We start from the raw sequence: 19,833 nt of genomic DNA, 5'->3' as shown, positions 1-19,833 counted from the left end.
TTTCGTTTCTCCGTGCAGCAGTATATGAAATTCAGCGTACAAGATTCTTCCCCAAGCAAGTGGATTTCTTACAGTTCGACGCCATAGCGGGAGGACGATGACCTGCAAGACCCTGGCCTGCGATCCCCACATTGAAATGTTGCTCCAAAGCCTTCGGTATGGCGTGCGGAGTGCATCTCAATCATTTCAAACATGTATTTGCAACTAAATGCGACAATCGTTATTTGTTTTTTCAAGATACTGAAAAATGAAGGGGGCACCCGGGATTGAACCGGGGACCTCTCGATCTGCAGTCGAATGCTCTACGACTGAGCTATACCCCCTCTCACGAACTTTCTATCCCCATAACTTAAGGAAAATAATTATACTCTGTCTGGCTAAAGACGTCTAATCGGGCAAAATATTGCGTAATCATTATCTCTCAGTTATATATTAGCGTTAAACGATATAAATAACAAAAATATTAGACACTTCGCTCCTGGAGAAAGTGCGAGTCTGCGCCTTCACCTTAATGTCAGAATGCGAAAATTCACTAGTAGCTTTTTTCAAGCAGGTTCTGTTCGTCCGTTCTCTGTAATCGTTTGGTATCTGATTAAATTGACATACTCGCCCATGGCTTCCGTAAACGAAAATTTCACTGTGACCCCGACGTGATTTGAACACGCAACCTTCTGATCTGGAGTCAGACGGGCTACCGTCGCGCCACGGAGTCGACGCTGCTAAGCTCTTATCATGAATAGGTTCCTCGAACACTTACTGTACCGTTCAAACCTAAGAAATAATGACAGTAGGATCCACGAGAGACTCTTCCCAGATGTACTTGCTCTGGCGGGGGTGTAACTCAGTGGTAGAGTGTCTGCTTCGCATGCAGAAAGTCCTGGGTTCAAATCCCAGCTCCTCCAATTTTTGTTTCTCCGTGCAGCAGTATATGAAAACTTTTGCCTAGCACCATATTCTATCAAATTCAGCGTACAAGATTCTTCCCCAAGCAAGTGGATTTCTTACAGTTCGACGCCATAGCGGGAGGACGATGACCTGCAAGACCCTGGCCTGCGACCCCCCCATTGAAATGTTGCTCCAAAGCCTTCGGTACGGCGTGCGGAGTGCATCTCAATCATTTCAAACATGTATTTGCAACTAAATGCGACAATCGTTATTTGTTTTTTCAAGATACTGAAAAATGAAGGGGGCACCCGGGATTGAACCGGGGACCTCTCGATCTGCAGTCGAATGCTCTACGACTGAGTTATACCCCCTTTCACGAACTTTCTATCCCCATAACTTAAGGAAAATTATTATACTCTGTCTGGCTAAAGACGTCTAATCGAGCAAAATATTGCGTAATCATTATCTCTCAGTTATATATTAGCGTTAAACGATATAAATAACAAAAATATTAGACACTTCGCTCCTGGAGAAAGTGCGAGTCTGCGCCTTCACCTTAATGTCAGAATGCGAAAATTCACTAGTAGCTTTTTTCAAGCAGGTTCTGTTCGTCCGTTCTCTGTAATCGTTTGGTATCTGATTAAATTGACATACTCGCCCATGGCTTCCGTAAACGAAAATTTCACTGTGACCCCGACGTGATTTGAACACGTAACCTTCTGATCTGGAGTCAGACGCGCTACCGTCGCGCCACGGAGTCGACGCTGCTAAGCTCTTATCATGAATAGGTTCCTCGAACACTTACTGTACCGTTCAAACCTAAGAAATAATGACAGTAGGATCCACGAGAGACTCTTCCCAGATGTACTTGCTCTGGCGTTGGTGTAACTCAGTGGTAGAGTGTCTGCTTCGCATGCAGAAAGTCCTGGGTTCAAATCCCAGCTCCTCCAATTTTTGTTTCTCCGTGCAGCAGTATATGAAAACTTTTGCCTAGCACCATATTCTATCAAATTCAGCGTACAAGATTCTTCCCCAAGCAAGTGGATTTCTTACAGTTCGACGCCATAGCGGGAGGACGATGACCTGCAAGACCCTGGCCTGCGATCCCCCCACTGAAATGATGCTCCAAAACCTTCGGTATGGCGTGCGGAGTGCATCTCAATCATTTCAAACATGTATTTGCAACTAAATGCGACAATCGTTATTTGTTTTTTCAAGATACTGAAAAATGAAGGGGGCACCCGGGATTGAACCGGGGACCTCTCGATCTGCAGTCGAATGCTCTACGACTGAGCTATACCCCCTTTCACAAACTTTCTATCCCCATAACTTAAGGAAAATTATTATACTCTGTCTGGCTAAAGACGTCTAATCGAGCAAAATATTGCGTAATCATTATCTCTCAGTTATATATTAGCGTTAAACGATATAAATAACAAAAATATTAGACACTTCGCGCCTGGAGAAAGTGCGAGTCGGCGCCTTCACCTTAATGTCAGAATGCGAAAATTCACTAGTAGCTTTTTTCAAGCAGGTTCTGTTCGTCCGTTCTCTGTAATCGTTTGGTATCTGATTAAATTGACATACTCGCCCATGGCTTCCGTAAACGAAAATTTCACTGTGACCCCGACGTGATTTGAACACGCAACCTTCTGATCTGGAGTCAGACGCGCTACCGTTGCGCCACGGAGTCGACGCTGCTAAGCTCTTATCATGAATAGGTTCCTCGAACACTTACTGTACCGTTCAAACCTAAGAAATAATGACAGTAGGATCCACGAGAGACTCTTCCCAGATGTACTTGCTCTGGCGGGGGTGTAACTCAGTGGTAGAGTGTCTGCTTCGCATGCAGAAAGTCCTGGGTTCAAATCCCAGCTCCTCCGATTTTTGTTTCTCCGTGCAGCAGTATATGAAAACTTTTGCCTAGCACCATATTCTATCAAATTCAGCGTACAAGATTCTTCCCCAAGTAGTGGATTTCTTACAGTTCGACGCCATAGCGGGAGGACGATGACCTGCAAGACCCTGGCCTGCGATCCCCCCATTGAAATGTTGCTCCAAAGTGCATCTCAATCATTTCAAACATGTATTTGCAACTAAATGCGACAATCGTTATTTGTTTTTTCAAGATACTGAAAAATGAAGGTGGCACCCGGGATTGAACCGGGGACCTCTCGATCTGCAGTCGAATGCTCTACGACTGAGCTATACCCCCTTTCACAAACTTTCTATCCCCATAACTTAAGGAAAATTATTATACACTGTCTGGCTAAAGACGTCTAATCGAGCAAAATATTGCGTAATCATTATCTCTCAGTTATATATTAGCGTTAAACGATATAAATAACAAAAATATTAGACACTTCGCGCCTGGAGAAAGTGCGAGTCGGCGCCTTCACCTTAATGTCAGAATGCGAAAATTCACTAGTAGCTTTTTTCAAGCAGGTTCTGTTCGTCCGTTCTCTGTAATCGTTTGGTATCTGATTAAATTGACATACTCGCCCATGGCTTCCGTAAACGAAAATTTCACTGTGACCCCGACGTGATTTGAACACGCAACCTTCTGATCTGGAGTCAGACGCGCTACCGTTGCGCCACGGAGTCGACGCTGCTAAGCTCTTATCATGAATAGGTTCCTCGAACACTTACTGTACCGTTCAAACCTAAGAAATAATGACAGTAGGATCCACGAGAGACTCTTCCCAGATGTACTTGCTCTGGCGGGGGTGTAACTCAGTGGTAGAGTGTCTGCTGCGCATGCAGAAAGTCCTGGGTTCAAATCCCAGCTCCTCCAATTTTCGTTTCTCCGTGCAGCAGTATATGAAATTCAGCGTACAAGATTCTTCCCCAAGCAAGTGGATTTCTTACAGTTCGACGCCATAGCGGGAGGACGATGACCTGCAAGACCCTGGCCTGCGATCCCCCCATTGAAATGTTGCTCCAAAGCCTTCGGTATGGCGTGCGGAGTGCATCTCAATCATTTCAAACATGTATTTGCAACTAAATGCGACAATCGTTATTTGTTTTTTCAAGATACTGAAAAATGAAGGGGGCACCCGGGATTGAACCGGGGACCTCTCGACCTGCAGTCGAATGCTCTACGACTGAGCTATACCCCCTTTCACAAACTTTCTATCCCCATAACTTAAGGAAAATTATTATACTCTGTCTGGCTAAAGACGTCTAATCGAGCAAAATATTGCGTAATCATTATCTCTCAGTTATATATTAGCGTTAAACGATATAAATAACAAAAATATTAGACACTTCGCGCCTGGAGAAAGTGCGAGTCGGCGCCTTCACCTTAATGTCAGAATGCGAAAATTCACTAGTAGCTTTTTTCAAGCAGGTTCTGTTCGTCCGTTCTCTGTAATAGTTTGGTATCTGATTAAATTGACATACTCGCCCATGGCTTCCGTAAACGAAAATTTCACTGTGACCCCGACGTGATTTGAACACGCAACCTTCTGATCTGGAGTCAAACGCGCTACCGTCGCGCCACGGAGTCAACGCTGCTAAGCTCTTATCATGAATAGGTTCCTCGAACACTTACTGTACCGTTCAAACCTAAGAAATAATGACAGTAGGATCCACGAGAGACTCTTCCCAGATGTACTTGCTCTGGCGGGGGTGTAACTCAGTGGTAGAGTGTCTGCTTCGCATGCAGAAAGTCCTGGGTTCAAATCCCAGCTCCTCCAATTTTTGTTTCTCCGTGCAGCAGTATATGAAAACTTTTGCCTAGCACCATATTCTATCAAATTCAGCGTACAAGATTCTTCCCCAAGCAAGTGGATTTCTTACAGTTCGACGCCATAGCGGGAGGACGATGACCTGCAAGACCCTGGCCTGCGATCCCCCCATTGAAATGTTGCTGCAAAGCCTTCGGTATGGCGTGCGGAGTGCATCTCAATCATTTCAAACATGTATTTGCAACTAAATGCGACAATCGTTATTTGTTTTTTCAAGATACTGAAAAATGAAGAGGGCACCCGGGATTGAACCGGGGACCTCTCGATCTGCAGTCGAATGCTCTACGACTGAGCTATACCCCCTTTCACAAACTTTCTATCCCCATAACTTAAGGAAAATTATTATACTCTGTCTGGCTAAAGACGTCTAATCGAGCAAAATATTGTGTAATCATTATCTCTCAGTTATATATTAGCGTCAAACGATATAAATAACAAAAATATTAGACACTTCGCGCCTGGAGAAAGTGCGAGTCGGCGCCTTCACCTTAATGTCAGAATGCGAAAATTCACTAGTAGCTTTTTTCAAGCAGGTTCTGTTCGTCCGTTCTCTGTAATCGTTTGGTATCTGATTAAATTGACATACTCGTCCATGGCTTCCGTAAACGAAAATTTCACTGTGACCCCGACGTGATTTGAACACGCAACCTTCTGATCTGGAGTCAGACGCGCTACCGTTGCGCCACGGAGTCGACGCTGCTAAGCTCTTATCATGAATAGGTTCCTCGAACACTTACTGTACCGTTCAAACCTAAGAAATAATGACAGTAGGATCCACGAGAGACTCTTCCCAGATGTACTTGCTCTGGCGGGGGTGTAACTCAGTGGTAGAGTGTCTGCTTCGCATGCAGAAAGTCCTGGGTTCAAATCCCAGCTCCTCCAATTTTTGTTTCTCCGTGCAGCAGTATATGAAAACTTTTGCCTAGCACCATATTCTATCAAATTCAGCGTACAAGATTCTTCCCCAAGCAAGTGGATTTCTTACAGTTCGACGCCATAGCGGGAGGACGATGACCTGCAAGACCCTGGCCTGCGATCCCCCCATTGAAATGTTGCTCCAAAGCCTTCGGTATGGCGTGCGGAGTGCATCTCAATCATTTCAAACATGTATTTGCAACTAAATGCGACAATCGTTATTTGTTTTTTCAAGATACTGAAAAATGAAGGGGGCACCCGGGATTGAACCGGGGACCTCTCGATCTGCAGTCGAATGCTCTACGACTGAGCTATACCCCCTTTCACAAACTTACTATCCCCATAACTTAAGGAAAATTATTATACTCTGTCTGGCTAAAGACGTCTAATCGAGCAAAATATTGCGTAATCATTATCTCTCAGTTATATATTAGCGTTAAACGATATAAATAACAAAAATATTAGACACTTCGCGCCTGGAGAAAGTGCGAGTCGGCGCCTTCACCTTAATGTCAGAATGCGAAAATTCACTAGTAGCTTTTTTCAAGCAGGTTCTGTTCGTCCGTTCTCTGTAATCGTTTGGTATCTGATTAAATTGACATACTCGCCCATGGCTTCCGTAAACGAAAATTTCACTGTGACCCCGACGTCATTTGAACACGCAACCTTCTGATCTGGAGTCAGACGCGCTACCGTTGCGCCACGGAGTCGACGCTGCTAAGCTCTTATCATGAATAGGTTCCTCGAACACTTACTGTACCGTTCAAACCTAAGAAATAATGACAGTAGGATCCACGAGAGACTCTTCCCAGATGTACTTGCTCTGGCGGGGGTGTAACTCAGTGGTAGAGTGTCTGCTTCGCATGCAGAAAGTCCTGGGTTCAAATCCCAGCTCCTCCAATTTTCGTTTCTCCGTGCAGCAGTATATGAAATTCAGCGTACAAGATTCTTCCCCAAGCAAGTGGATTTCTTACAGTTCGACGCCATAGCGGGAGGACGATGACCTGCAAGACCCTGGCCTGCGATCCCCCCATTGAAATGTTGCTCCAAAGCCTTCGGTATGGCGTGCGGAGTGCATCTCAATCATTTCAAACATGTATTTGCAACTAAATGCGACAATCGTTATTTGTTTTTTCAAGATACTGAAAAATGATGGGGGCACCCGGGATTGAACCGGGGACCTCTCGACCTGCAGTCGAATGCTCTACGACTGAGCTATACCCCCTTTCACAAACTTTCTATCCCCATAACTTAAGGAAAATTATTATACTCTGTCTGGCTAAAGACGTCTAATCGAGCATAATATTGCGTAATCATTATCTCTCAGTTATATATTAGCGTTAAACGATATAAATAACAAAAATATTAGACACTTCGCGCCTGGAGAAAGTGCGAGTCGGCGCCTTCACCTTAATGTCAGAATGCGAAAATTCACTAGTAGCTTTTTTCAAGCAGGTTCTGTTCGTCCGTTCTCTGTAATCGTTTGGTATCTGATTAAATTGACATACTCGCCCATGGCTTCCGTAAACGAAAATTTCACTGTGACCCCGACGTGATTTGAACACGCAACCTTCTGATCTGGAGTCAGACGGGCTACCGTCGCGCCACGGAGTCGACGCTGCTAAGCTCTTATCATGAATAGGTTCCTCGAACACTTACTGTACCGTTCAAACCTAAGAAATAATGACAGTAGGATCCACGAGAGACTCTTCCCAGATGTACTTGCTCTGGCGGGGGTGTAACTCAGTGGTAGAGTGTCTGCTTCGCATGCAGAAAGTCCTGGGTTCAAATCCCAGCTCCTCCAATTTTTGTTTCTCCGTGCAGCAGTATATGAAAACTTTTGCCTAGCACCATATTCTATCAAATTCAGCGTACAAGATTCTTCCCCAAGCAAGTGGATTTCTTACAGTTCGACGCCATAGCGGGAGGACGATGACCTGCAAGACCCTGGCCTGCGATCCCCCCATTGAAATGTTGCTCCAAAGCCTTCGGTATGGCGTGCGGAGTGCATCTCAATCATTTCAAACATGTATTTGCAACTAAATGCGACAATCGTTATTTGTTTTTTCAAGATACTGAAAAATGAAGGGGGCACCCGGGATTGAACCGGGGACCTCTCGATCTGCAGTCGAATGCTCTACGACTGAGCTATACCCCCTTTCACGAACTTTCTATCCCCATAACTTAAGGAAAATTATTATACTCTGTCTGGCTAAAGACGTCTAATCGAGCAAAATATTGCGTAATCATTATCTCTCAGTTATATATTAGCGTTAAACGATATAAATAACAAAAATATTAGACACTTCGCTCCTGGAGAAAGTGCGAGTCTGCGCCTTCACCTTAATGTCAGAATGCGAAAATTCACTAGTAGCTTTTTTCAAGCAGGTTCTGTTCGTCCGTTCTCTGTTATCGTTTGGTATCTGATTAAATTGACATACTCGCCCATGGCTTCCGTAAACGAAAATTTCACTGTGACCCCGACGTGATTTGAACACGTAACCTTCTGATCTGGAGTCAGACGCGCTACCGTCGCGCCACGGAGTCGACGCTGCTAAGCTCTTATCATGAATAGGTTCCTCGAACACTTACTGTACCGTTCAAACCTAAGAAATAATGACAGTAGGATCCACGAGAGACTCTTCCCAGATGTACTTGCTCTGGCGGGGGTGTAACTCAGTGGTAGAGTGTCTGCTTCGCATGTAGAAAGTCCTGGGTTCAAATCCCAGCTCCTCCAATTTTTGTTTCTCCGTGCAGCAGTATATGAAAACTTTTGCCTAGCACCATATTCTATCAAATTCAGCGTACAAGATTCTTCCCCAAGCAAGTGGATTTCTTACAGTTCGACGCCATAGCGGGAGGACGATGACCTGCAAGACCCTGGCCTGCGATCCCCCCATTGAAATGTTGCTCCAAAGCCTTCGGTATGGCGTGCGGAGTGCATCTCAATCATTTCAAACATGTATTTGCAACTAAATGCGACAATCGTTATTTGTTTTTTCAAGATACTGAAAAATGAAGGGGGCACCCGGGATTGAACCGGGGACCTCTCGATCTGCAGTCGAATGCTCTACGACTGAGCTATACCCCCTTTCACAAACTTTCTATCCCCATAACTTAAGGAAAATTATTATACTCTGTCTGGCTAAAGACGTCTAATCGAGCAAAATATTGCGTAATCATTATCTCTCAGTTATATATTAGCGTTAAACGATATAAATAACAAAAATATTAGACACTTCGCGCCTGGAGAAAGTGCGTGTCGGCGCCTTCACCTTAATGTCAGAATGCGAAAATTCACTAGTAGCTTTTTTCAAGCAGGTTCTGTTCGTCCGTTCTCTGTAATCGTTTGGTATCTGATTAAATTGACATACTCGCATATGGCTTCCGTAAACGAAAATTTCACTGTGACCCCGACGTAATTTGAACACGCAACCTTCTGATCTGGAGTCAGAGACGCTACCGTCGCGCCACGGAGTCGACGCTGCTAAGCTCTTATCATGAATAGGTTCCTCGAACACTTACTGTACCGTTCAAACCTAAGAAATAATGACAGTAGGATCCACGAGAGACTCTTCCCAGATGTACTTGCTCTGGCGGGGGTGTAACTCAGTGGTAGAGTGTCTGCTTCGCATGCAGAAAGTCCTGGGTTCAAATCCCAGCTCCTCCAACTTTTGTTTCTCCGTGCAGCAGTATATGAAAACTTTTGCCTAGCACCATATTCTATCAAATTCAGCGTACAAGATTCTTCCCCAAGCAAGTGGATTTCTTACTGTTCGACGCCATAGCGGGAGGACGATGACCTGCAAGACCCTGGCCTGCGATCCCCCCATTGAAATGTTGCTCCAAAGCCTTCGGTATGGCGTGCGGAGTGCATCTCAATCATTTCAAACATGTATTTGCAACTAAATGCGACAATCGTTATTTGTTTTTTCAAGATACTGAAAAATGAAGGGGGCACCCGGGATTGAACCGGGGACCTCTCGATCTGCAGTCGAATGCTCTACGACTGAGCTATACCCCCTTTCACAAACTTTCTATCCCCATAACTTAAGGAAAATTATTATACTCTGTCTGGCTAAAGACGTCTAATCGAGCAAAATATTGCGTAATCATTATCTCTCAGTTATATATTAGCGTTAAACGATATAAATAACAAAAATATTAGACACTTCGCGCCTGGAGAAAGTGCGAGTCGGCGCCTTCACCTTAATGTCAGAATGCGAAAATTCACTAGTAGCTTTTTTCAAGCAGGTTCTGTTCGTCCGTTCTCTGTAATCGTTTGGTATCTGATTAAATTGACATACTCGCCCATGGCTTCCGTAAACGAAAATTTCACTGTGACCCCGACGTGATTTGAACACGCAACCTTCTGATCTGGAGTCAGACGCGCTACCGTTGCGCCACGGAGTCGACGCTGCTAAGCTCTTATCATGAATAGGTTCCTCGAACACTTACTGTACCGTTCAAACCTAAGAAATAATGACAGTAGGATCCACGAGAGACTCTTCCCAGATGTACTTGCTCTGGCGGGGGTGTAACTCAGTGGTAGAGTGTCTGCTTCGCATGCAGAAAGTCCTCGGTTCAAATCCCAGCTCCTCCAATTTTTGTTTCTCCGTGCAGCAGTATATGAAAACTTTTGCCTAGCACCATATTCTATCAAATTCAGCGTACAAGATTCTTCCCCAAGCAAGTGGATTTCTTACAGTTCGACGCCATAGCGGGAGGACGATGACCTGCAAGACCCTGGCCTGCGATCCCCCCATTGAAATGTTGCTCCAAAGCCTTCGGTATGGCGTGCGGAGTGCATCTCAATCATTTCAAACATGTATTTGCAACTAAATGCGACAATCGTTATTTGTTTTTTCAAGATACTGAAAAATGAAGGGGGCACCCAGGATTGAACCGGGGACCTCTCGATCTGCAGTCGAATGCTCTACGACTGAGCTATACCCCCTTTCACAAACTTTCTATCCCCATAACTTAAGGAAAATTATTATACTCTGTCTGGCTAAAGACGTCTAATCGAGCAAAATATTGCGTAATCATTATCTCTCAGTTATATATTAGCGTTAAACGATATAAATAACAAAAATATTAGACACTTCGCGCCTGGAGAAAGTGCGAGACGGCGCCTTCACCTTAATGTCAGAATGCGAAAATTCACTAGTAGCTTTTTTCAAGCAGATTCTGTTCGTCCGTTCTCTGTAATCGTTTGGTATCTGATTAAATTGACATACTCGCCCATGGCTTCCGTAAACGAAAATTTCACTGTGACCCCGACGTGATTTGAACACGCAACCTTCTGATCTGGAGTCAGACGCGCTACCGTTGCGCCACGGAGTCGACGCTGCTAAGCTCTTATCATGAATAGGTTCCTCGAACACTTACTGTACCGTTCAAACCTAAGAAATAATGACAGTAGGATCCACGAGAGACTCTTCCCAGATGTACTTGCTCTGGCGGGGGTGTAACTCAGTGGTAGAGTGTCTGCTTCGCATGCAGAAAGTCCTCGGTTCAAATCCCAGCTCCTCCAATTTTTGTTTCTCCGTGCAGCAGTATATGAAAACTTTTGCCTAGCACCATATTCTATCAAATTCAGCGTACAAGATTCTTCCCCAAGCAAGTGGATTTCTTACAGTTCGACGCCATAGCGGGAGGACGATGACCTGCAAGACCCTGGCCTGCGATCCCCCCATTGAAATGTTGCTCCAAAGCCTTCGGTATGGCGTGCGGAGTGCATCTCAATCATTTCAAACATGTATTTGCAACTAAATGCGACAATCGTTATTTGTTTTTTCAAGATACTGAAAAATGAAGGGGGCACCCGGGATTGAACCGGGGACCTCTCGATCTGCAGTCGAATGCTCTACGACTGAGCTATACCCCCTTTCACAAACTTTCTATCCCCATAACTTAAGGAAAATTATTATACTCTGTCTGGCTAAAGACGTCTAATCGAGCAAAATATTGCGTAATCATTATCTCTCAGTTATATATTAGCGTTAAACGATATAAATAACAAAAATATTAGACACTTCGCGCCTGGAGAAAGTGCCAGTCGGCGCCTTCACCTTAATGTCAGAATGCGAAAATTCACTAGCAGCTTTTTTCAAGCAGGTTCTGTTCGTCCGTTCTCTGTAATCGTTTGGTATCTGATTAAATTGACATACTCGTCCATGGCTTCCGTAAACGAAAATTTCACTGTGTCCCCGACGTGATTTGAACACGCAACCTTCTGATCTGGAGTCAGACGCGCTACCGTTGCGCCACGGAGTCGACGCTGCTATGCTCTTATCATGAATAGGTTCCTCGAACACTTACTGTACCGTTCAAACCTAAGAAATAATGACAGTAGGATCCACGAGAGACTCTTCCCAGATGTACTTGCTCTGGCGGTGGTGTAACTCAGTGGTAGAGTGTCTGTTTCGCATGCAGAAAGTCCTGGGTTCAAATCCCAGCTCCTCCAATTTTTGTTTCTCCGTGCAGCAGTATATGAAAACTTTTGCCTAGCACCATATTCTATCAAATTCAGCGTACAAGATTCTTCCCCAAGCAAGTGGATTTCTTACAGTTCGACGCCATAGCGGGAGGACGATGACCTGCAAGACCCTGGCCTGCGATCCCCCCATTGAAATGTTGCTCCAAAGCCTTCGGTATGGCGTGCGGAGTGCATCTCAATCATTTCAAACATGTATTTGCAACTAAATGCGACAATCGTTATTTGTTTTTTCAAGAAACTGAAAAATGAAGGGGGCACCCGGGATTGAACCGGGGACCTCTCGATCTGCAGTCGAATGCTCTACGACTGAGCTATACCCCCTTTCACAAACTTTCTATCCCCATAACTTAAGGAAAATTATTATACTCTGTCTGGCTAAAGACGTCTAATCGAGCAAAATATTGCGTAATCATTATCTCTCAGTAATATATTAGCGTTAAACGATATAAATAACAAAAATATTAGACACTTCGCGCCTGGAGAAAGTGCGAGTCGGCGCCTTCACCTTAATGTCAGAATGCGAAAATTCACTAGTAGCTTTTTTCAAGCAGGTTCTGTTCGTCCGTTCTCTGTAATCGTTTGGTATCTGATTAAATTGACATACTCGTCCATGGCTTCCGTAAACGAAAATTTCACTGTGACCCCGACGTGATTTGAACACGCAACCTTCTGATCTGGAGTCAGGCGCGCTACCGTTGCGCCACGGAGTCGACGCTGCTAAGCTCTTATCATGAATAGGTTCCTCGAACACTTACTGTACCGTTCAAACCTAAGAAATAATGACAGTAGGATCCACGAGAGACTCTTCCCAGATGTACTTGCTCTGGCGGGGGTGTAACTCAGTGGTAGAGTGTCTGCTTCGCATGCAGAAAGTCCTGGGTTCAAATCCCAGCTCCTCCAATTTTTGTTTCTCCGTGCAGCAGTATATGAAAACTTTTGCCTAGCACCATATTCTATCAAATTCAGCGTACAAGATTCTTCCCCAAGCAAGTGGATTTCTTACAGTTCGACGCCATAGCGGGAGGACGATGACCTGCAAGACCCTGGCCTGCGATCCCCCCATTGAAATGTTGCTCCAAAGCCTTCGGTATGGCGTGCGGAGTGCATCTCAATCATTTCAAACATGTATTTGCAACTAAATGCGACAATCGTTATTTGTTTTTTCAAGATACTGAAAAATGAAGGGGGCACCCGGGATTGAACCGGGGACCTCTCGATCTGCAGTCGAATGCTCTACGACTGAGCTATACCCCCTTTCACAAACTTTCTGTCCCCATAACTTAAGGAAAATTATTATACTCTGTCTGGCTAAAGACGTCTAATCGAGCAAAATATTGCGTAATCATTATCTCTCAGTTATATATTAGCGTTAAACGATATAAATAACAAAAATATTAGACACTTCGCGCCTTCACTAGTAGCTTTTTTCAAGCAGGTTCTGTTCGTCCGTTCTCTGTAATCGTTTGGTATATGATTAAATTGACATACTCGTCCATGGCTTCCGTAAACGAAAATTTCACTGTGACCCCGACGTGATTTGAACACGCAACCTTCTGATCTGGAGTCAGACGCGCTACCGTTGCGCCACGGAGTCGACGCTGCTAAGCTCTTATCATGAATAGGTTCCTCGAACACTTACTGTACCGTTCAAACCTAAGAAATAATGACAGTAGGATCCACGAGAGACTCTTCCCAGATGTACTTGCTCTGGCGGGGGTGTAACTCAGTGGCAGAGTGTCTGCTTCGCATGCAGAAAGTCCTCGGTTCAAATCCCAGCTCCTCCAATTTTTGTTTCTCCGTGCAGCAGTATATGAAAACTTTTGCCTAGCACCATATTCTATCAAATTCAGCTTACAAGATTCTTCCCCAAGCAAGTGGATTTCTTACAGTTCGACGCCATAGCGGGAGGACGATGACCTGCAAGACCCTGGCCTGCGATCCCCCCATTGAAATGTTGCTCCAAAGCCTTCGGTATGGCGTGCGGAGTGCATCTCAATCATTTCAAACATGTATTTGCAACTAAATGCGACAATCGTTATTTGTTTTTTCAAGATACTGAAAAATGAAGGGGGCACCCGGGATTGAACCGGGGACCTCTCGATCTGCAGTCGAATGCTCTACGACTGAGCTATACCCCCTTTCACGAACTTTCTATCCCCATAACTTAAGGAAAATTATTATACTCTGTCTGGCTAAAGACGTCTAATCGAGCAAAATATTGCGTAATCATTATCTCTCAGTTATATATTAGCGTTAAACGATATAAATAACAAAAATATTAGACACTTCGCGCCTGGAGAAAGTGCGAGTCGGCGCCTTCACCTTAATGTCAGAATGCGAAAATTCCCTAGTAGCTTTTTTCAAGCTGGTTCTGTTCGTCCGTTCTCTGTAATCGTTTGGTATCTGATTAAATTGACATACTCGTCCATGGCTTCCGTAAACGAAAATTTCACTGTGACCCCGACGTGATTTGAACACGCAACCTTCTGATCTGGAGTCAGACGCGCTACCGTTGCGCCACGGAGTCGACGCTGCTAAGCTCTTATCATGAATAGGTTCCTCGAACACTTACTGTACCGTTCAAACCTAAGAAATAATGACAGTAGGATCCACGAGAGACTCTTCCCAGATGTACTTGCTCTGGCGGGGGTGCAACTCAGTGGTAGAGCGTCTGCTTCGCATGCAGAAAGTCCTGTGTTCAAATCCCAGCTCCTCCAATTTTTGTTTCTCCGTGCAGCAGTATATGAAAACTTTTGCCTAGCACCATATTCTATCAAATTCAGCGTACAAGATTCTTCCCCAAGCAAGTGGATTTCTTACAGTTCGACGCCATAGCGGGAGGACGATGACCTGCAAGACCCTGGCCTGCGATCCCCCCATTGAAATGTTGCTCCAAAGCCTTCGGTATGGCGTGCGGAGTGCATCTCAATCATTTCAAACATGTATTTGCAACTAAATGCGACAATCGTTATTTGTTTTTTCAAGATACTGAAAAATGAAGGGGGCACCCGGGATTGAACCGGGGACCTCTGGATCTGCAGTCGAATGCTCTACGACTTTTTTTTTTTTTTTTTTTTTTCTCCTGTGAGGATGGAACTCACGACCCCTGGTTTATTAGACCAGTGCTCTACCACTTTTTTTTTTTTTATTTTATTTTAGTGGGCCTCCCTTCTCCCCACACAGCCCATCCATTCGCTCTCCTTTTATGCCTTCTTCGGCGAGCTTCTATGCTATATCGACTGATTTTTTTTTTTTCAAATTTACTGTGACAGTTAGGGAAATGAAATGATGTTTGGCTTCTTCGCCATGTGAGGCTTCTCCTCCGTAGAACTGAAAATTGAAAAATTAAGGCTTCTTGGGAATTAATAAATTGTCACTCTTGCTTCATACTGAAAAAATTAAACAAAAATAGAAAGATTGTAACTGAGGAACACGTGCAAGAAGCTTCCACTGCATTGTGTGCAACGAAACCACCTTCCGATATTACCGAGATCCTGGAAAATCATCATAGATGAAAGTAGTTGCTGGAGATATGGGGTTCATCCAGCAGTAAGTGTGAAGCCGCAGTGCCGTTTCGGGGTTCTGTCCGAGGCCTTCACGGCTACCGTAGCGGCCCTGGGGCACACGAAGTCCTCACCGTACTTCACCCTCAACAGCGATCCCCTACTTTGGCCTGTGACTACATTTTTCGTAGACGAGGGCTATTAAGATGTTTATCCAATCCCGTGTCTCTGAAACAGAATGTGTAACATGTTACCAAAAGTTTTTTTGTGGTCCCTGCGCGTACATATCTGATAATATTTTGCTCGTTCGTATAATTCGTATTCTAAAACACGGTCATTGCCGTGTTCAGATATAACGTAATGTACATAATTGCCAAACAACCACAACACAGCAGTGGTTTTCTGGACAGGGAAGAAAACACCATCGGGGAAGAGTAATTTTTCAACATTGATCTCAGTACTAACAGTTCTGGTTATAAAGGCTACCCGCCGTTGGAGTCCCCTCCATATTTCGGCGTATCCGCCACAGAGAAAGCGGTGGATCAATGTGTCAACTGCGTCACATCGGGTGCACACAATCGTGTCACTAAGACCAATGGAGTGCAACTTTTCGTTAGTGGAAACTACGTTATTAACAACTCTGTACCAGGTTGCCTGAATGTCGGAAGACAGTTCACGATTACTAATATTTTTCCAAATTCTTTTCCAGTCTTTGTCGGGATATCTGCACTCCATTTTGTTGACATGTTCTTTCGTTGTTAAGAGTTCCATTAATTTCCTGCAATTCCTTGATTGTGGATTCGTGACAATACTGTCCATGTAGCTAATCTCTAAAAAGAACTGGCGAATATATTTCAATTTATAATTAATTCCGCCTATATTTATGGGTGGACGTAAATTTTCTGGCTGTAGGAGTCGATACAGCCTGGCTGTAATACTATGTGGATGTTTTTCTATAATTTGTAGGGTCCTCTTTATATATAACGCCGTAGTCTTCCGCCATATATCTGTTAAACCTAGGCCACCTTCAGCGGAAGGTAACGTAACTGTACCGACTGCTACTCTAAAAATATTCCCTGTCCATATAAATCGGCAAATGATACTCATTATACGTTTGGCAATGGGTTTCGAAACTGGCAATATTTGACCTATATATATAGCTTTTGATAAAATGGACCAATTAATTATTCTGATTCGTTGTTTAATGTTCAGATGTCTGGTCTGATTGAGTATTGTGGCTCCTCTGATTGTATCCAGTACTTTCTTCCAATTGTAGGTCATGGTCTGAAGCGGACATCGGTAAAAGGTGACACCCAGAGCAGTGTGACGATCGACGGAGCGTGCCCATTCCAAACGGACATCTTGAAGACCTTTAAGACTTAAAAACGAACTCTTCACCTCGTTAACCCTAGCGCCTGTAGCTTCACAAAAGATCTGAATATTCGTAGTTAATTTCTCTAAATCTTCGTTACTACGAATAACCACTCCAACGTCATCAGCATATGCATTGGTGACGTTGTTAACGCCAGATATCGTGATGCCCTCAAGATCGACATCGAGTCTCCTTAGTAAAGGCTCCAGTGCAACAACATACAGGAGCATTGACAAAGGACTTCCCTGCGGGACGCCGTTGCGAATTTCAATGGGTGGAGTGAAATGCCCATTTACAGACACTTGTGTTTGGATGCCTTCAACAATGTTAATTAAAACTTGCACAAAATGTTGACTAAAACCCACATAGGTCAACGTTCTGAACAAAAATAAGTGGTTGACCCTGTCAAAAGCCTTTGAGAAGTCGATAAAGGCAAGGCCTCCTGGTGAGGATGACGTTGCAAAAATTGCAGAGACATCCCTATATTCACAAACAGTTTTAAAAATATTCCGCCCCGAGAGACAGGTTTGGTGGTCACCTATGATCTTCTCCATTAGAGGTCTCAGTCTTTCCTTCAGTACACGTGCAATTATTTTATAATCCGAGTTCATCAAACATATTGGTCTCAATTGATTGAGATCTTTAACTGTCGCGTTCCTTCCCTTTGGTATTAGCACAGTTACGCTTTCTTTGAACTCGCGTGGAACAGTAACACCTTGCAACACTTCATTTATCACTTCTGTGAATTGATTACCGATGAGAGGCCAAAATTTACAATAAAACTCTACAGGCAAGCCATCAGGCCCTGGGGACTTACGGGTAGGCGAATATTTAAGTATATCAAACACCTCCTCACATGTGATCGCAGTGGTAAGGGACACATTGTCCTCGTCATTGATAACGTTGTCGATACCTGTAGTTCGTAGCAAATCGTTCGCACAGTCTAGATTATACCGGGTATCAGTATATAACGTACGATAAAATCCATAAACTGCATTTAAAATGTCAGAGTGTTCCGTCAGCACCCGGTTATCGCCCACTCTAAGACAAGCAATAAACGCTCGTCTTCTATTTCTTTCATGTTCGAGTAAGTGGTACAGCGATGCGTTTTCGTCCTCCACCGTTGTCGGGACACGAGATTTAATTTTTAAACCCTCCAGCTGTTGTCGCTTGAGACTTATGAGGTGAGCCTTGATCTTCTTTATTTCAATGAAAACCTCATCAGTCATCTGCTGAGCTGATAGTTCCCTTAAGCATGTATAGTAAAATTCAACGGTATTGCGAGACCACATCGCTCGCTCCCTCCCGTAAGCTATTAGGGATGATCTCAATTTCTTTTTAGCACATGAGGTCCACCACGCAAGGCGAGAGCTGTATTTATGGCGCATACGTAGAGCAGCCTGCCATACCTCCGCTACTGTTCTTGATAGGGCACCCTCGAACAACATATGGGTATTCAGCTTCCATAAGGGGCGACCCCAATACGTTCCTTGCTTCTGAAACCGAATGCTGCATTTCACTGCGAGATGGTCCGAAAAGGTAGTGGGAATTACTTCGATACTACTGATTTTATTTTCCAGGTTTGCTGTGACGTATATTCTGTCTATTCTGCTTTGCGAGCGACTACTGATGTACGTAAATTTGACTAACGTGGGGTATTTGCTTTCCCACACGTCTGTCCACTTCATGTTTGTCACCAAAGCCACCAGTTCCCTGGAGAAGTTAAAATTTGGTCGCTGATCCTTTTTGTGAAGTACACAATTAAAGTCACCACCGATTAAAGCTTCCGCCGGATTCCCCTTAAGTAAATAGACCATATCGTTCTTAAAAAAATTAGCCCTATCATCTCTAGCGTTGTTACCAGAGGGGACATATACATTTAAAACAGTAGTAGTAAAAATTTTACAACTGATGCCCCTCCCATTTTCTAACAGACAGATATCCTTCACATCAATACCATCTTTGACAAGGATCGCAGTCCCACATGTGGCTTCCGGTGCAATATTTAAAATCTCTTGAAAACCTGGGACATAAAAGTTGTGGACATTAAATTCCTGTAGGAGGGCTATATCAGTATCCGACTGGTAAAGGAAATCTTTTAAAGAAGCGACTTTCGTTTCACTGCGAATCCGATTGATATTGATCGTGGTCACATTATATGTCAGTTCCGTTGGCATAGGTGCAGGTAAAAGAAATTGGCTAATGAAGTATACCCCATGCAGAGTCACGTCTGTACCATTCCATTCTGTCTGTCAGAAAGAAAAATAGACATTAAAAAAAAATTAAATGCCACTAGCATGTGTCAGGTCCATCTCCATTCCGTGGTCGGTGCGATCTTCTTGGGCATCGGCCCAATCAAGTCCTTTTACTGAGACAGTTCGGTCTAAATCCATAGTAGTGCCGGTCTGCAAACCTGCGACGCCAAGCGGTGCGCAAGGTTGTTGTTGAAGATCATCTGCATCGGCACGACTCATCTCCGCTTCAGTACACTCGTTAACTCGTGCTACTGGGCATTGTTCTCGTAGTCGTTCATTATCCCTTAAATGTTTTAACTTTTCCCGCAATGCAGGAGCTAAACTCTCTGCTGCTTTGTGTGCCAATCTCCTCTTCTTGCCTTTCTTCGAAGATCTCTTCGGCGATCTAGCAGGAGATGAAGTTTGCGACCTGTCAGGAGAAGTACCGGATGATACGTCTGACGTCGCCTGTTCCTTTTTTCGGACAAAAGTCCGCGTATCGCATTCCACAACGGCAGAAGGAGGCGCATCTTTTTCCATGGCTCCCACTGGTAGCAACCCAGTCTCCAATTCTACACTATCGCTCGTTGTGGTTTCCTTGACGCAAGTGTCTTCTGTGGGCGCCAACGTGAAACCAATGTCCAGATTGCTATCGTCGTTCATAGTTCCCGCA

At 44.3% G+C, this 19,833-nt stretch overlaps 46 non-coding genes across 46 annotated transcripts; 15 read left to right on the top strand and 31 right to left on the bottom strand.

Annotated features, from left to right (window-relative positions):
* Positions 1 to 251: 251 nt before the first annotated feature.
* Trnac-gca (transfer RNA cysteine (anticodon GCA)) lies at positions 252 to 323 on the bottom strand. Its single transcript has one exon. It is a non-coding gene; the product is annotated as a tRNA-Cys (tRNA).
* Positions 324 to 640: 317 nt separating this feature from the next.
* Positions 641 to 712, bottom strand: Trnaw-cca (transfer RNA tryptophan (anticodon CCA)). The gene has a single exon. It is a non-coding gene; the product is annotated as a tRNA-Trp (tRNA).
* A 118-nt stretch (positions 713 to 830) lies between these two features.
* Positions 831 to 902, top strand: Trnaa-cgc (transfer RNA alanine (anticodon CGC)). The gene has a single exon. It is a non-coding gene; the product is annotated as a tRNA-Ala (tRNA).
* Positions 903 to 1,184: 282 nt separating this feature from the next.
* Trnac-gca (transfer RNA cysteine (anticodon GCA)) lies at positions 1,185 to 1,256 on the bottom strand. Its single transcript has one exon. It is a non-coding gene; the product is annotated as a tRNA-Cys (tRNA).
* A 317-nt stretch (positions 1,257 to 1,573) lies between these two features.
* Positions 1,574 to 1,645, bottom strand: Trnaw-cca (transfer RNA tryptophan (anticodon CCA)). Its single transcript has one exon. It is a non-coding gene; the product is annotated as a tRNA-Trp (tRNA).
* A 118-nt stretch (positions 1,646 to 1,763) lies between these two features.
* Trnaa-cgc (transfer RNA alanine (anticodon CGC)) lies at positions 1,764 to 1,835 on the top strand. The gene has a single exon. It is a non-coding gene; the product is annotated as a tRNA-Ala (tRNA).
* A 282-nt stretch (positions 1,836 to 2,117) lies between these two features.
* On the bottom strand, positions 2,118 to 2,189 carry Trnac-gca (transfer RNA cysteine (anticodon GCA)). The gene has a single exon. It is a non-coding gene; the product is annotated as a tRNA-Cys (tRNA).
* A 317-nt stretch (positions 2,190 to 2,506) lies between these two features.
* On the bottom strand, positions 2,507 to 2,578 carry Trnaw-cca (transfer RNA tryptophan (anticodon CCA)). Its single transcript has one exon. It is a non-coding gene; the product is annotated as a tRNA-Trp (tRNA).
* A 118-nt stretch (positions 2,579 to 2,696) lies between these two features.
* Trnaa-cgc (transfer RNA alanine (anticodon CGC)) lies at positions 2,697 to 2,768 on the top strand. Its single transcript has one exon. It is a non-coding gene; the product is annotated as a tRNA-Ala (tRNA).
* A 260-nt stretch (positions 2,769 to 3,028) lies between these two features.
* Positions 3,029 to 3,100, bottom strand: Trnac-gca (transfer RNA cysteine (anticodon GCA)). The gene has a single exon. It is a non-coding gene; the product is annotated as a tRNA-Cys (tRNA).
* A 317-nt stretch (positions 3,101 to 3,417) lies between these two features.
* Trnaw-cca (transfer RNA tryptophan (anticodon CCA)) lies at positions 3,418 to 3,489 on the bottom strand. The gene has a single exon. It is a non-coding gene; the product is annotated as a tRNA-Trp (tRNA).
* A 118-nt stretch (positions 3,490 to 3,607) lies between these two features.
* On the top strand, positions 3,608 to 3,679 carry Trnaa-cgc (transfer RNA alanine (anticodon CGC)). The gene has a single exon. It is a non-coding gene; the product is annotated as a tRNA-Ala (tRNA).
* A 253-nt stretch (positions 3,680 to 3,932) lies between these two features.
* Positions 3,933 to 4,004, bottom strand: Trnac-gca (transfer RNA cysteine (anticodon GCA)). Its single transcript has one exon. It is a non-coding gene; the product is annotated as a tRNA-Cys (tRNA).
* A 317-nt stretch (positions 4,005 to 4,321) lies between these two features.
* Trnaw-cca (transfer RNA tryptophan (anticodon CCA)) lies at positions 4,322 to 4,393 on the bottom strand. The gene has a single exon. It is a non-coding gene; the product is annotated as a tRNA-Trp (tRNA).
* A 118-nt stretch (positions 4,394 to 4,511) lies between these two features.
* Positions 4,512 to 4,583, top strand: Trnaa-cgc (transfer RNA alanine (anticodon CGC)). Its single transcript has one exon. It is a non-coding gene; the product is annotated as a tRNA-Ala (tRNA).
* Positions 4,584 to 4,865: 282 nt separating this feature from the next.
* Trnac-gca (transfer RNA cysteine (anticodon GCA)) lies at positions 4,866 to 4,937 on the bottom strand. The gene has a single exon. It is a non-coding gene; the product is annotated as a tRNA-Cys (tRNA).
* Positions 4,938 to 5,254: 317 nt separating this feature from the next.
* Positions 5,255 to 5,326, bottom strand: Trnaw-cca (transfer RNA tryptophan (anticodon CCA)). Its single transcript has one exon. It is a non-coding gene; the product is annotated as a tRNA-Trp (tRNA).
* Positions 5,327 to 5,444: 118 nt separating this feature from the next.
* On the top strand, positions 5,445 to 5,516 carry Trnaa-cgc (transfer RNA alanine (anticodon CGC)). Its single transcript has one exon. It is a non-coding gene; the product is annotated as a tRNA-Ala (tRNA).
* A 282-nt stretch (positions 5,517 to 5,798) lies between these two features.
* Trnac-gca (transfer RNA cysteine (anticodon GCA)) lies at positions 5,799 to 5,870 on the bottom strand. Its single transcript has one exon. It is a non-coding gene; the product is annotated as a tRNA-Cys (tRNA).
* A 317-nt stretch (positions 5,871 to 6,187) lies between these two features.
* On the bottom strand, positions 6,188 to 6,259 carry Trnaw-cca (transfer RNA tryptophan (anticodon CCA)). Its single transcript has one exon. It is a non-coding gene; the product is annotated as a tRNA-Trp (tRNA).
* A 118-nt stretch (positions 6,260 to 6,377) lies between these two features.
* Trnaa-cgc (transfer RNA alanine (anticodon CGC)) lies at positions 6,378 to 6,449 on the top strand. Its single transcript has one exon. It is a non-coding gene; the product is annotated as a tRNA-Ala (tRNA).
* Positions 6,450 to 6,702: 253 nt separating this feature from the next.
* Positions 6,703 to 6,774, bottom strand: Trnac-gca (transfer RNA cysteine (anticodon GCA)). Its single transcript has one exon. It is a non-coding gene; the product is annotated as a tRNA-Cys (tRNA).
* A 317-nt stretch (positions 6,775 to 7,091) lies between these two features.
* Positions 7,092 to 7,163, bottom strand: Trnaw-cca (transfer RNA tryptophan (anticodon CCA)). The gene has a single exon. It is a non-coding gene; the product is annotated as a tRNA-Trp (tRNA).
* A 118-nt stretch (positions 7,164 to 7,281) lies between these two features.
* Positions 7,282 to 7,353, top strand: Trnaa-cgc (transfer RNA alanine (anticodon CGC)). Its single transcript has one exon. It is a non-coding gene; the product is annotated as a tRNA-Ala (tRNA).
* A 282-nt stretch (positions 7,354 to 7,635) lies between these two features.
* On the bottom strand, positions 7,636 to 7,707 carry Trnac-gca (transfer RNA cysteine (anticodon GCA)). The gene has a single exon. It is a non-coding gene; the product is annotated as a tRNA-Cys (tRNA).
* Positions 7,708 to 8,024: 317 nt separating this feature from the next.
* On the bottom strand, positions 8,025 to 8,096 carry Trnaw-cca (transfer RNA tryptophan (anticodon CCA)). Its single transcript has one exon. It is a non-coding gene; the product is annotated as a tRNA-Trp (tRNA).
* A 118-nt stretch (positions 8,097 to 8,214) lies between these two features.
* On the top strand, positions 8,215 to 8,286 carry Trnaa-cgc (transfer RNA alanine (anticodon CGC)). Its single transcript has one exon. It is a non-coding gene; the product is annotated as a tRNA-Ala (tRNA).
* Positions 8,287 to 8,568: 282 nt separating this feature from the next.
* Trnac-gca (transfer RNA cysteine (anticodon GCA)) lies at positions 8,569 to 8,640 on the bottom strand. The gene has a single exon. It is a non-coding gene; the product is annotated as a tRNA-Cys (tRNA).
* A 507-nt stretch (positions 8,641 to 9,147) lies between these two features.
* Trnaa-cgc (transfer RNA alanine (anticodon CGC)) lies at positions 9,148 to 9,219 on the top strand. Its single transcript has one exon. It is a non-coding gene; the product is annotated as a tRNA-Ala (tRNA).
* A 282-nt stretch (positions 9,220 to 9,501) lies between these two features.
* On the bottom strand, positions 9,502 to 9,573 carry Trnac-gca (transfer RNA cysteine (anticodon GCA)). Its single transcript has one exon. It is a non-coding gene; the product is annotated as a tRNA-Cys (tRNA).
* Positions 9,574 to 9,890: 317 nt separating this feature from the next.
* Positions 9,891 to 9,962, bottom strand: Trnaw-cca (transfer RNA tryptophan (anticodon CCA)). Its single transcript has one exon. It is a non-coding gene; the product is annotated as a tRNA-Trp (tRNA).
* Positions 9,963 to 10,080: 118 nt separating this feature from the next.
* On the top strand, positions 10,081 to 10,152 carry Trnaa-cgc (transfer RNA alanine (anticodon CGC)). The gene has a single exon. It is a non-coding gene; the product is annotated as a tRNA-Ala (tRNA).
* A 282-nt stretch (positions 10,153 to 10,434) lies between these two features.
* On the bottom strand, positions 10,435 to 10,506 carry Trnac-gca (transfer RNA cysteine (anticodon GCA)). The gene has a single exon. It is a non-coding gene; the product is annotated as a tRNA-Cys (tRNA).
* Positions 10,507 to 10,823: 317 nt separating this feature from the next.
* On the bottom strand, positions 10,824 to 10,895 carry Trnaw-cca (transfer RNA tryptophan (anticodon CCA)). The gene has a single exon. It is a non-coding gene; the product is annotated as a tRNA-Trp (tRNA).
* Positions 10,896 to 11,013: 118 nt separating this feature from the next.
* Positions 11,014 to 11,085, top strand: Trnaa-cgc (transfer RNA alanine (anticodon CGC)). Its single transcript has one exon. It is a non-coding gene; the product is annotated as a tRNA-Ala (tRNA).
* A 282-nt stretch (positions 11,086 to 11,367) lies between these two features.
* Positions 11,368 to 11,439, bottom strand: Trnac-gca (transfer RNA cysteine (anticodon GCA)). The gene has a single exon. It is a non-coding gene; the product is annotated as a tRNA-Cys (tRNA).
* Positions 11,440 to 11,756: 317 nt separating this feature from the next.
* Trnaw-cca (transfer RNA tryptophan (anticodon CCA)) lies at positions 11,757 to 11,828 on the bottom strand. The gene has a single exon. It is a non-coding gene; the product is annotated as a tRNA-Trp (tRNA).
* A 118-nt stretch (positions 11,829 to 11,946) lies between these two features.
* Trnaa-cgc (transfer RNA alanine (anticodon CGC)) lies at positions 11,947 to 12,018 on the top strand. Its single transcript has one exon. It is a non-coding gene; the product is annotated as a tRNA-Ala (tRNA).
* A 282-nt stretch (positions 12,019 to 12,300) lies between these two features.
* On the bottom strand, positions 12,301 to 12,372 carry Trnac-gca (transfer RNA cysteine (anticodon GCA)). The gene has a single exon. It is a non-coding gene; the product is annotated as a tRNA-Cys (tRNA).
* Positions 12,373 to 12,689: 317 nt separating this feature from the next.
* Positions 12,690 to 12,761, bottom strand: Trnaw-cca (transfer RNA tryptophan (anticodon CCA)). Its single transcript has one exon. It is a non-coding gene; the product is annotated as a tRNA-Trp (tRNA).
* Positions 12,762 to 12,879: 118 nt separating this feature from the next.
* Trnaa-cgc (transfer RNA alanine (anticodon CGC)) lies at positions 12,880 to 12,951 on the top strand. Its single transcript has one exon. It is a non-coding gene; the product is annotated as a tRNA-Ala (tRNA).
* A 282-nt stretch (positions 12,952 to 13,233) lies between these two features.
* On the bottom strand, positions 13,234 to 13,305 carry Trnac-gca (transfer RNA cysteine (anticodon GCA)). The gene has a single exon. It is a non-coding gene; the product is annotated as a tRNA-Cys (tRNA).
* A 268-nt stretch (positions 13,306 to 13,573) lies between these two features.
* On the bottom strand, positions 13,574 to 13,645 carry Trnaw-cca (transfer RNA tryptophan (anticodon CCA)). Its single transcript has one exon. It is a non-coding gene; the product is annotated as a tRNA-Trp (tRNA).
* Positions 13,646 to 13,763: 118 nt separating this feature from the next.
* On the top strand, positions 13,764 to 13,835 carry Trnaa-cgc (transfer RNA alanine (anticodon CGC)). The gene has a single exon. It is a non-coding gene; the product is annotated as a tRNA-Ala (tRNA).
* Positions 13,836 to 14,117: 282 nt separating this feature from the next.
* Positions 14,118 to 14,189, bottom strand: Trnac-gca (transfer RNA cysteine (anticodon GCA)). Its single transcript has one exon. It is a non-coding gene; the product is annotated as a tRNA-Cys (tRNA).
* Positions 14,190 to 14,506: 317 nt separating this feature from the next.
* Trnaw-cca (transfer RNA tryptophan (anticodon CCA)) lies at positions 14,507 to 14,578 on the bottom strand. The gene has a single exon. It is a non-coding gene; the product is annotated as a tRNA-Trp (tRNA).
* Between the last annotated feature and the right edge of the window lie 5,255 nt (positions 14,579 to 19,833).

This window comes from Schistocerca gregaria, chromosome 3 (assembly GCF_023897955.1).
Source record: "Schistocerca gregaria isolate iqSchGreg1 chromosome 3, iqSchGreg1.2, whole genome shotgun sequence".
Taxonomy (NCBI): Eukaryota; Metazoa; Arthropoda; class Insecta; order Orthoptera; family Acrididae; genus Schistocerca; species Schistocerca gregaria.
The sequence above is the reverse complement of the archived record's forward strand: the minus strand, read 5'-3'. Positions and strand labels throughout refer to the sequence as shown.